Here is a 13,279-nt window from a genome sequence, read left to right on the forward strand (position 1 = left end):
GCACGGTGTCCCTGCCTCCTGCCCCCGGTCCCAGTGGCTGGCTGCCCGCCCGGGCGGTAGATTGGAGAGCGGGAGATTGGAGCGGGGGACATTGGAGTAGGTCAATGTCTGTGATGTGGGAATCTTCCTTCCCTCTGGTCCCCGGCTCCCTTGGCTGCTCGCGCAGGGCAGGACATTGGGGGGGAGGGAGCGGCTAATAACTGTGATGTGGGGTATTCTTCCCCCCGGCTTCATTTGCTGCTCACGCGGAAGGGGGGATGAGCGAACGATGGCTGTGATGTGGTGGTATTCCTTCCTCCGGACATGATCGCGGGGTGGGGGGGGGAGGTGATTTAGCGGACAATGGCTGTGATGTGTGGTATTATTTCCTCCCCGGTCCCCAGCTCCCTTGGCTGCTCGCACGGGGGAGGGGGGGGTTGGGGGGAGCGGCTGATGGCTGTCATGCAGGATATTCTTTCCCCCCTGCTCCATTGGCTGCTCGCGCAGCGGCGAGGGAGGGAACGGCTGATGGCTGTGAGTGATTCTTTCCCCTTGACTGCCCGCGCTGGGCAGGAGATTGGAGCATGTGTGTGTGTGTATATGAGAGAGTGAGTGTGTGTGTGTGTGTGTGTGTGTACAGTATATGAGAGAGAGAGAGAGAGAGAGAGAGTGTGTGTGTGTGTGTTTATGAGAGAGAGAGTGTGTGTGTGTGTGTATGAGAGAGAGAGTGTGTGTGTATATGAGTGTGTATATATGAGAGTATGTGTGTGTGTGTAGGACACCAGAAGTACCCCCTCAATCAGTCACGCCCCCACGCAGTCAACCACCCTGCCCCCACCCAGTCAGTCAACCCCCCACCCAGTCACACAGTCAGTCACCCCACCCCTCCACCCAGTCACACCGTCAGTCACCCCACCCCCCCACCCAGTCACCCAGTCAGTCACCCCACACCCCCACCCAGTCACCCAGTCAGTCACCCCACACCCCCACCCAGTCAGTCACCCCACCCCCCCTCCCAGTCACCCAGTCAGTCACCCCACCCCCCCACCCAATCAGTCACCCCACCCCCCTCCCAGTCACCCAGTCAGTCACCCCACACCCCCACCCAGTCACTCAGTCAGTCACCCCACCCCCCTACCCAGTCACCCAGTCAGTCACCCCACTCCCCCACCCAGTCACCCAGTCAGTCACCCCACACCCCACCCAGTCACCCAGTCAGTCACCCAGTCAGTTACCACACCCAGTCACCAAGTCAGTCACCCCACCTCTCTGTCTCTCTCGCTCTCTGTCTATCTCGCTCTCTCTCTGTCTCTCTCGCTCTCTCTCTCGCTCTCTCTCTCTCCATCTCTCAATTTCTCTGTCTCTCACTGTCTCTCTCTCTGTCTCTCTCTCTCTGTCTCTCATGCTTTCTCTGTCGCTGTCTCTCTCTCTCACGCTCTCTCTGTCTCTGTCTGTCTCTCTCACGCTCTCTGTATCACTCTCTGGATATCTTATTTACCCTATATGTCTTAACTGCCCTATACTACACCCAAATAACATATACTGCTTTCTTCCAGAAACGCGTTGGGAAGACTTTCAGTGTTTTAGAAGCGGAGTTTTGGTTCGTGGAGGAGGTCGCATAGTAGATGTTTGAGCCATGGGGGACGAGAAGCGTGAGAAGAACACTGGTATTGGGAGCACCGCAGGGCGTGACGTCATATCCGCCCGGAAGTCCCGCAGTTCCTGTAACTCGTGTGACTCAACCCAACATCCACCTCACGTGGGGACGCCAGTGAGAGTGCTCCGGTAGCCATCTTTAAACTACAAAGTGTGACTCCAGTCCTACTGCTATCAAATATCTAATGTCCTGTGAGTAGGGTTATGATTTTACCCCCCCGGATTGGTGTTTGCTAGCTATCCTCCAGTACCCTGCATTAGTTGTTAATAAATAGCTTTATATTTTAGTTTATAGTCTGGCTTGTGTGGTCGTTAGTCTGTCATGTTTGTTTTGTGTTGTTAGTGTATATATGTTTTTAAGTCTGCATTGATTGGCATACTGCACCATAATCTGTTTTTTTTCTTTCACATATTGCACTGCTTCTTGATGAGAGTCAACAGTTCACTTACATATTATCTGTTCATTCAAGGACTACAATTGGACATCACACTGTATGGTTTGGACTTCATATAATTGACATTTAATTCAATTTTTGGCGCCGGTATTTCTCTTTTTTTCCTATGCATTTTTGACTGGCTGTACTGTCAGTATTTGTCTGGCTACCAGTGTTGTTATATTTTATATTCCACCTTTTTTCCCATTAGGGGTTATTTTATGACTGTTTGTAGCGCTGTTTTGCACCGTCTCTTTTGTTATTGTATTTTCTTCCAGATCTGACTCAAGCTTCACACAGGAACCATCGGAACCCCCTCTAACCCAGAAGACAGGTAAGGAACACCTCCCCTCCAATGTATAACATTGCGGGAAAGCGGGTACCTAGACATTGAGGGACTGCGGATCAGGTAAGATCCCAGGCGGGATTGCTGCTTTAGTTATTGTGAAGCGGGGGTGTCCAGGCACTGGTTAAAGGGTGCAGGAAACTAGTCATGCACATCTTGTTTTTTTTATTTTTCTAAATCGGACATACACACACACACACGCACACACACACACACACACACACACAAACACACACACACACACACACACACGTAACAAGGATTAATTGTAGTATAATGTAACACTATAAATAAACTTATGTCAAAAACAAATGTTGTTCTTACTAGGAATTTATTCAAAAAAATTTAACAGCGGGCCTGGGGACGGGACTAGAGCAGCCTGGGGGCGGGACTAGGGTGGGCCTGGGGGCGGGACTAGGTGACGAGTAGATTTTTGGGTGATTTGTCGACACTGTATATATATATATATATATATATATATATATATATATATATTTATATATATATATATATATATATATATATATATATATATATATATATATATATATATATATACAGTGGTCGACAAATCACCCAAAAATCTACTCGCCGAACAACAAAAAAATATATATAATATATATATAATATATATAATGGAGTGGATATGGGTTTTGAGCTTGCTAAGACTCTGTATGTCTCTATGTAAATTGGTGTGTTTGTGTGTGTGTGTATATACACGCACATCAGCCTTCTAAAGCCACCCCTGGTGAAGATTTCAAAGCAAAATACATAGAGACGGGGTTCAGAGGCTAACAAGATATAACACTACATCAGGTACCCTGCCCAAAAGGGGTGTCGTTTGTTCCAGTACTGTCAAATGATTAGTCTATTGCTCGAGCTCTGTTTGTGAGTATGGTTATTTTTATTTTTAAAAATATATATGTAATTTTCCTTTAAATTATGTTTTGTTCTTTGTGCTTCTTTGTTTTTTTTTAAATATATTTTCATATTTCTACCACTAAAATTTCCAATATTCTTTTCTAAAATCAAGATAATGTTAGGACCTGCCAATGGTCATGCCTTGAAAGCGGCAGCAGGCTTAAGATGCTTTGGCCATAGGGTTAAATGACCCTTTTTCAGGAGAATATATAGGTATTTCACTGTGTATTTTTGTCATATTGGAAGTAGCACTAGGTTTCTTTGTTTTTTGCTCTAAAGGTGGTCCTAAACCATGTTTTTATCAAAATAGATTTGAGGAGGTCGACATATTCCTTTAAAATTCACTTCATGCAGCTCTCTGTGGTCTTTAATTTTTAGTGTTTACAGCACTGCCTGCAGATTGTCATACACACACAAATATATATATATATGTATATATATATATATATATATATATATATATATATATATATATATATATATATATATATATATATAGCAGTACAACCAAATTTACACTGATGATACCCATTAAGGTTGAAACATGTCTGTGAATGGTTTCTCTGGCTTTGCATCTGATTCCCATGCTGTGCTTTAAAGCTGTGTTAGCAGCAAGCATTAGTTTATATGGGCTTCATGTAACAATGTTTTTTTCAGACAAAAGGTGACACATTGTGTGCTCATTTCTATGTCATTTCCCAGAATCCCTTGCTGCAGTGGAAACACTGTATGCTGGGGATAATGGTGAAAAGCAGGGTTGTAGACCTGCCTAACACATGTGAATGTGCTCACAAGTGATCTTTTTATTTGCTATAAGCAAAACGGTGGAGGTTTCTTGTTGCCTTTTTCACCCACTATAACTTAAAACGCACACATGCACACACTGCTGTTCTCCCCAATCCGTACAGGGATTAACCATGAATTGGTCCCAGCGAATAGAAAGTTTGGGTATGTATAGATTCAAGAATGTAAAATACAGATTGCAGATCAATTTTAATGTAAATGAAACATGTCAGAAAGCAGGTATTATGCCAGGTAAAACTATTATAAATTAATTATTCATTTTGTTCATAACATTACACTTGTTGAGTTTTTTTTCTGATTTTAGTGTATTTAGTGACTAGCCTACAGTCATAACAATGTGAATATTATAGCTAGGGTTTCCAGGTGTCCAGTATTGAACCAGACTGTACTGGTATTTGGCAACTCTGTCCAGTAAAACATGAGAGGTATTATGAGACATATATGTGTTCAGTATTACTTCCGCAACGTGACCTGATCGGCTTGGGGACGTGGAATTTCCCCAAGCAGGGAGATAGCAGGGCTGTTAGGGGGCTGGGCAGCTTCCTCCATTCTGATTGGTTGCTCCTGGGTAATGCTGCCAATCAGGAGGATGTGTCAGTAGCCTGGGGGTGGGGCCAAGGAAAAGTGGAAACAGCATGGCGAGAGAAAGGCGATGCTTTGTGTCATGTGTGTATTTGTTCTGTCTGGCTGTGTGTGTTTTCTATGGCTGTCCTGTGAGGGGTGAGCAAAAGAAAATGAGAGGGAGGAGGGGGAGAGAGAATGGAGAATGAGAGGGAGAAGGGGGAGAGAGAAGGAAGAGAATGAGAGGGGAGAGAGGGAGAGAGAATGAAGGAAGAAGGGGAGAGGGAGAGAGAGGGAGAGAGAGGGAGAGAGAGGGAGAGAGAGGGAGAGAGAGGGAGAGAGAGGGAGAGAGAGAGATGGAGAGAGAGAGATGGAGAGAGAGGGAGAGAGAGGGAGAGAGAGGGAGAGAAAGGGAGAGAGAGGGAGAGAGAGGGAGATATGTAGGTGGGGAGAGAGGGGGAGATATGTAGGTGGGGAGAGAGGGTGAGATATGTAGGTGGGAGAGAGAATAAGAGGATGAGGGAGAGAGAAGGAGAGAGAATGAGAGGATGAGGGTGGTAGTAAGAGAAGATGAGGGGGGTCAGAGAGGATGAAGAGTGGTGTAACAATCTTTGAATTTGTGGGAGAGGAGCATGAAGATCAATATTGCTCGCAATGAGCCTGTATGATTGCGGGTGTGTTATTTATAAATTATCTGACCATTACGTAATTTATTTTCTAAATTTCCCTTTATGCACCAATTTGCACCATTTAATATTCTATATTGTAAAATATTCTGGGCTAGGGCGCTTCCTCCGCAGACCCCTCCTCAGATTTTTTTGGGATGAAACAGAATATGAAATGGTGCATAACTGGAGCGAAATTTTGAAAAAAATGACAGAACAGTCAGATCATTTATAAACAACATATCTCCCCACCAACTTTGAGTGCGTTGCATTAATCACCATTGTGTCCAGTATATTTGGAGAAGCCGCCCAGCAACCCTAATTATAGCCCCAAAAAGTCATTATTTTTAGTGGGCAAGTCATCTACTTCTTAAAATAATGCATTCTTATGGCACAGGTTAGAAATAGTGAAACAGAGCTTCAACATGAGTAAATAACATCATTTTACTCAATTTGATGCTAGTCATCCCATTCCAATATTTATCGGTACATGGCTAAAACCAAATAGTAATACAGATATAAATAAAAAAAAGTATTAGGGAGCACTAAAAAGTGCAAAATAAATAAGTGCAACTAATATAAAAAGAAATGTCAATAAAATACAAAAAAATTGAACATTATAATTAGACTACAGGTATTGTGGAAGAAGGAAATAAAATTAATGATTTCAACCATATAAATGTGTGGTGTTCTCTTTATCTATTTCCTTCACAAATAGCAACTTTCTTCTTCCAGGTTTTCATAAAGAGAATACCCAATATTTTAGATTGTACAAGTTGTATTTCTCTTATAAAATGTAAAAAACTTAAATGGTCACACTCACATTTTAAACAATCTGTGAAGGCAATGTACAGGGGTCTTTAGGGGTGATCCCCCATGTTCCTAGGCAGTCCCCAGTGTTCTGTGTCTCTCCCCCTCCTCTTATCCGAGGAGGACTCCAAAGAATGCCAGTTCAGTCACCCAGCGTTCACTTCCTTTTATGCACATACCCCAGGTTGGTGTTAAGCCAACATATACATAAACAAGATAACTTAAACCAACCTAGAATAAGTTATACAAATTTATAAAACAAACAATTTACACAATATTAACTCTTTTGAAGCCCATATAGCAAGCAACTCATAGGTTCCTATGACTAGCTGACCACTATGGGCTACAAAAGGAATAATATGTACTGTACTAACACTACACTATCTACCCCTCCTGGCTACCCAGGAGGCTAGTAAGGCATTTCATAGCAATGCATTAATAACCGCTAAGGATAGAAAGGATTCATCACTACCAGCATCCCCCCAGGAGACAAAACCATCCTCCCTGAGCACTTACCTTCAATACCCATCCTCCATACCCCCAACAGACCTGACCCCCTTATAGTAATGGCCAATAGCCCTACTAGCCAAAGTGGAAAATAGAGCTTTTTTGCCACTATAATTTAAACATCATAAAAAATGAATAGTACATATATTAATATTAAAGTAAAATAAAATATACTATACATACAGATGTAGCCAACATCACTGCAACACATGCAGCACTGCAGCGGGACATACACAGTGCACCAGCGAGAGAAGCAGCCATTGTTTTCAATCAGCCGTAAGTGACAAGGGCACGGGGCTATCAAGATATTTCACATGGTGAGGTGTGCCACTGGTTGCAAAATAGACATATAAAATGTTTGATTTAACCAATCAAGTGTCAGCAGGTCTACTCAAGGAGAACCTACATAGCCAGATTGGCACATCCTCTTTAGGGTCTCAGTTCCCCGGAACCAATCAAACAAAATAGTTAATTTCAAACCAAAAAATGAGTTTAAACCAGAAAAAATAATCAAAGACGCTGCATTCAAGGTAGGGTGGGGGCACGACCCATTGGCAGAGCAGGTGGGAGGGGGGTGCAGCCGAGGAGGTTTGTGCACCCCTTACCTATACCCTCAATTGGAACAAAGATAACCCCAATGGTAATGAATGTGTACCCTACTACACACCCTCTCTACCCCCAACAATCCCAACCCCCAAACACATACAGTACAGATCTGGATAATAGCACATTTGTACAAAAAGGTTGATAGATACAACCCAAAGGATACCTAATTGTACACGCTATGAATAAATAGTGGGCTGAAACTATGTAATCCATGGGTACTAGTGCCCCTATATGGCCACTCACAAAACAGTTAACAATCAATGTATTAACATATATTCAAAAGGGTGTATGATATACAATAAAATGTATTAAAAATTTGGGGAGGATACCGATATAGTATTACACACAAAACCTAAATGTATCTGTATGTACCCTGATAGGAGTTCTTAAATTGGTCAGGCGATGTAGATACTCAATTCAGAAATCAAATTATCTATGCAAGCTTAGGGGGCTATGCTCTAAGCTCAATGGGTTTGCGTTCTGATGTTGAAAAAAAGCACGTCCGTTAAAAAGTGAGGCTGGGGACGCAATTCACTAAGGCCTTGAGCCCATTTTTTAACGTACGTGCTCAAAACACCCACAGCGTACATGTTGCTTTTTTTCTCCCTGCTAGCGTTCTTAAACTTCACGTACGCTAGCTGATAGAAAAAAAAGCCGCGTGTAACATTTGCATGGAGATTTGCCATCTCCATGTAAGGCTGTTTCAGGCGATCGTACACAAAATAAATACATTTGAATAATAGTGTACATGAGCAGGGGGTCTCCGAAGCTGAACAGCATTGGTTTAAGGTCCGAGGACCCCCTACTTCAGGAGATACAGGCCCCGTTATGGGGTGCCGGTACCCCCTGCAGAATTTCAATGTCTCGGTCACGTGACGCGGACGCTTGAAAGTGCAGGGGATACCGGCACCCCATAACGGGGCCTGTATCTCCTGAAGTAGGGGGTCCTTGGACCTGAAACCAATGCGGTTCAGCTCCGGAGACCCCCTGCACATCTACACTATGAAACACATGTATATTAAAAAAAGATTTAACAAACATCAATACACCACCCTAAAGTGGTACAGATTAATATATTATCAGTCAATGTGCCTCCCCCAAAAAATCAAAAAACACATCCAATGAAGAAACCTGTAAAAAGAGACATTTACAAACATTCAATATATTACTTACCATTAGAAGCGGTGGCCCTCCGACTCCCGGGGTAACAGGAAGCTCACGTACCTTGAAGGCCTCCAACAGCATCCAATGCCATCCGCCATGAAGATCCGGCTCAGGTACCCCAATCTTCTTTTTTCTTTCTTTAGTCACCTTCTTCTATCTTCATCTGTCACCATTTCTTGATCTTCTTTATCTTCTATCTATTCATTGGATTAGCTGGCTACTGTTTTTATTTACTTTATTTATGTATGCTAATGCAGTGTTTAATAATGGGCAAATAATCTATTATCCATATCTGGATAATAGTTATTTTGCACATTATTGTACTGTATGTGTTAGGGGGGTGTATTTAGTTAGAAATAATATTTAGTATTTTTGTAGGCACAACATTGGTACGGCAGGCCCGCGGGTACCCCGGGACTCCCGCGGGGACCCCAGGATGGCCGTGGGGTCAGCTGGGGACACCCGCCGGCCTGTTGTATGGGTGTTGCGCATGCAAAAATGTAAAGCAAGACATTTTTCAGTCCAGCTTTTTTTGCGTCTACCTTGAGCTGACGTGTTCTGTTGAACGCAACTTTCGCATATGCTAAGGTTACGTAGCTTAGTGCACCCCGCTAAAGGGCAGAATTTAACGCAAACAGGGTAACGAACAAGCAAAGTTGGACTTAGAAAAATTTCCTGAAAAAAGTCAGTTTTAGAGTGCAAAGTGCCTGTTTGCGTGGCTTAGTGCATCGTGTTCAGCGCAACATCACGTTCTAAGAGCACTTTGCGCTCTAAGAACAACTTAACGGAGCTTAGTGCATGACCCCCTTAGTATTCCTAACCACAGTGTAGTAACCATGGTTAGAGATTCAATGGAACACCTATATATGATTCAGTATAGAACCAGGGAAGTAATGCACATAAATCATTGATGTGGTAAAGTAGTCGTAACATCTGTTGCTAAGTCTTGAAAACGTAACTGTTGCAAATGGCTGTTCACATTTGGTCAGGATCAAACTCAATAGTTCAGCACACTAATGTTGCTATTCTGATAAATGCAACAGTTGCAAGTCACAGTTTATAACTATAAACAGAGACATTCTGCACTCAGCATATATATACTTCAGTTAGCTCATTTGTTGTGAAATCTATCAGACACCATTTTATTGTATAAAATATTTTGAACCAGTTTGTTGATTCAAACTAATTTATTTCACTATAGTTAATGTTATGCTTGTATAACCAGTCACTGTTAGATTGCTGGTCCACAGCAACTTCTTAATGCTGCCCAATTCTAATACTTGTGATCAAAGTATTGTTACTGTATATCAACAGTAGTTATCAAATGGTGAATCCATAGCGGGTACTCGACATTAGCTATGAATTAGTATCAGCATGTACCCTCAGGGCCGCCAACAGAAATCATGGGGTGCCCAGGACAAATGAAATGAGCAGCCCCCCCCCCCCCCCCCACCCCCAAACCATAGCACACCTACCACGGCAAAAAAAAGAATTTGCACGCAACTTTTACTTAACTGTTTTCTTGTTATTGTCAATATGGAAAAAACATCACAATGCAATCTGTTTATTTTAATATTTTTAACAAAAGACAAAGATACCCAATACTACATCCAATGTGTCAAAATGACTGGGGGTTCAGTACGGACCTGGGGGGGTTAAATATGGGCCTGGGGGGGTTAAATATGGGCCTAAGGGGTTTAAATATGGGCCTGGGGGGTTATATATGGGACTGGGGGGTTAAATATGGGCCAGGTGGCTACAAACACACACACACACACACACACACACACACACACACACACACACACACATATATATTGTCATACCACCATTAAGTGTGCTCTCCAGTCTACAGAGCATTAATTCCTCAAAGAGAAGCCAGCAGTTGCTAACTAATGGAGTTAATCAGCCTGTATGAATTAACTGAATGAGGATGTGTTTTAAAAGACACAGGAAGCTGCCAGACAGAGAGACTGTTTTCCCCAGAGATGGGGGGAGATAGAAGTGCTTCCCAGCTGTGGAAGCTGGTATAGAGGACCTACAGAGGAGTTTCTCTGGGCTCAACGTGGGGCTGAGTTCCCTAGGAAGAAAGGACGCAAGGCCGTGCTGAAGCGGTGACATCTGCTCCATAGGACTGACAAATAAGCAAAACCACTTTATTGTTGTATGCAGAGACTGTGTTACATTGTTGCATATGTCAGGGCATGTTTTGGCTTGGGAACCAGCTTAGCTGGACATGCAGTTAGTGGGGCGTAAGCTATGGTGTAGTTAGCATTCCCTAAAGGGAATAGGTGTTATTTGTATGTGTTGTTTTGATTTAAAGGGACAGTGGGCCTGTTAGCATATGATTTAATCCCTGTAAATAAACCCCATGTAACAGAAGTACGATGTTTCCTGCCTTTATCTGGGACTAAAAGATGCAACAACGGGGTGTGGGCATCACAATATATATATAAAGAACAATACATATAAAAAAAATACATATAAAACCCACCCAAATTCATATTAAAATGACCCCAAAGCATCTAAAAAGATACCCCAATTCATCTAAAAAAATACCCCAATGCATTGAAAGGGAGCCCAGCCAGGCGGCGCTGCAAATTTTCCCGACCTCTGGCCAGGCCCTGCTGCCAGTCACTGCCTTGGCCCGGGCGTGACCGGTAGCAGGGCCTGGCCAGAGGTTGGGAGAAATTTGCAGTGCAGGCCGGGCCCACCCCCAACCAGCGAGCCCAGGACACCAGCCCTGGAAGACCCCCCCTTTTGACGGTCCTGTGTACCCTTGATCCTAGTGTAGCATAATAGATCACCAATAGTTAATAGTATAAGTCAGTTGTGTACGTTGTAAAATAGCAGCAGCCACTACCCATGCATATGCTACCATACATGCTACCATACATCCATTCATGGATTCCTGAAAAACGCCATATGAGCTCCCGGATCGGAAGCTCTTTTTGTATTATTAGCGCATTTGCCCATTAAAAAATAAAACATAACGAAAACATTAACCAGACAGCATATAGTATATTAAAGTTGTACGTACCCCTGCCAGGATGAAGTCCATCCTCGTTCTCATCTTCACTGTGTACCAACAGTAAAATAAAAAAAAACTAACTGCTGACCTGCATCCCCTTAATCAGTTTAGCGTTATTAATCACTGGGGTAATTAAGGGGTAATCCCCATCTCCCTATCCACCCGGTAGGCCTAACCACCCTCCCTGGGGCAACTGCCCCACCACCTCTACCCATTGATTGTCACTGTGGTAAACCATGCCCACAATATGGGCATGGATTTCCACAATAGCAATAAATGGGCAAGCTACAAATAAAAAACAGGCACTGGATATAATACATTACATTTAAATAAAAAAATATCGGGAAGCAGGGGTCCCCAATGCTGAAATTAATGCGGTTCAGCTCCAGGGACCCCCTGCTTCAATACTGTGTTATCAGTACTTGCGTATTAGGTTATACCTTTTTTAGATGAATTAACAATAGATATTTTAGGATAAGCTTTCAAGAGTTCTACCCTCTTCCTCAGGTTGAACAATACTAATTTGCACAAGATTACTTGAGTATAACAAAGATGTCAAATCCAAAATAATAATCTAAGGCAAAAAAGTATAGTCTTGGCGCAAATATCATAAAGATTACCAGTCCTGCCAAAGAAGTGAGGATAGTTGAAGAATGGAGTGTAGGACAGTCCTGTTTTCCACCGTTCTCTTCTTTATATGGAGTATTCTTATGTTTCTATCCTTTTGTCAGAATATTCTGCGAGGAAAAACACAGAAACAAAAAACCATTGCGCAGTATCTTCAGGGCAATGAATACACCTTTCCCCTGCCACTAGCTACTTCCAGCAAGGCTGTAGGAGATAGACCTTGATTGGTATTTTTGGTGTTGATTCCAGGCACAGCATACACTGAATCACTTCGCTCACCGTCTTATCTTCAAAATATCTAGTTGACAAATGTAGCTGAAATAAACAGGAATGTAAGGATAAAATCCTTTCTGTGAATGCAGCAGAGGCTGGTGATGTCATGAACTCCTCTCAGGTTAAACACTGTGTTCACAATCACTGAAGTTCCCTTGGTTGAACTACACAGTCCCAATATCCTTGAATAAGGCTTTGCAGCACATGCAGGAGAGTAAAATGTCCTTACTTCAGACAGACGGGGAGATCTGTTCAGAGACCCTCACCCTACCGGGTTCGTCTGTGAAAGACTTCATCTGGGGCATGGCGATGTTTTTATTGGGATTATATCACTTATGATTAGGTTGTTTTGCAACTATTTTTGAATGGGACTGCCAGGGACCCCCGCTGTGTTAATTAGATGGGCCATTAGTCTGTCTGCAGAAATGTCCCAGAAATGTTGCAGCCTTACTGGGATATTGCCCCAGATTTTCCCAGGCAAGTGTTAGGATACTCGTGACGATCCTTTGATTAGAGTCTCTGGATTGCAGAACGGAGGCACAAAAACGGCATCAGATTATGGAATAAATAAATACAATCCCATTTAAACCAATGGGAGTATCTTTATTTTTTATTTCTTTATTTTTTTATAAATTTAAAGGCACTATATTTTACCAGTGGCAGAATTGAATAAATACCTTTTTGTTATTTAATTCTCAGATTAAATTACAATTACAGAGAAGCTGGGAAATATATACAATGAATTCAGTTTCCACTGGAATCCAAAAAAGTAAAGTAAAACTTTTACTTTATCAGGTATAGAACATATTGATGAATTCTTTTTTGTCTGTTTTCTTATCACTCTGGGAAACTGTCCCTTTAATCTCTGAGGATTGATGTAGTGCAGGGGTTTACG

At 42.6% G+C, this 13,279-nt stretch overlaps 1 protein-coding gene across 2 annotated transcripts in view; it reads left to right on the forward strand.

The window, feature by feature from the left end:
* The window catches only part of GRIK2 (glutamate ionotropic receptor kainate type subunit 2), a 925,501-nt gene that overhangs the window by 472,237 nt on the left and 439,985 nt on the right, over nt 1-13,279 (forward strand). The gene's annotated exons all lie outside the window — the stretch shown is intronic.

Source organism: Ascaphus truei, chromosome 4 (assembly GCF_040206685.1).
Source record: "Ascaphus truei isolate aAscTru1 chromosome 4, aAscTru1.hap1, whole genome shotgun sequence".
In the NCBI taxonomy this organism is placed as follows: Eukaryota; Metazoa; Chordata; class Amphibia; order Anura; family Ascaphidae; genus Ascaphus; species Ascaphus truei.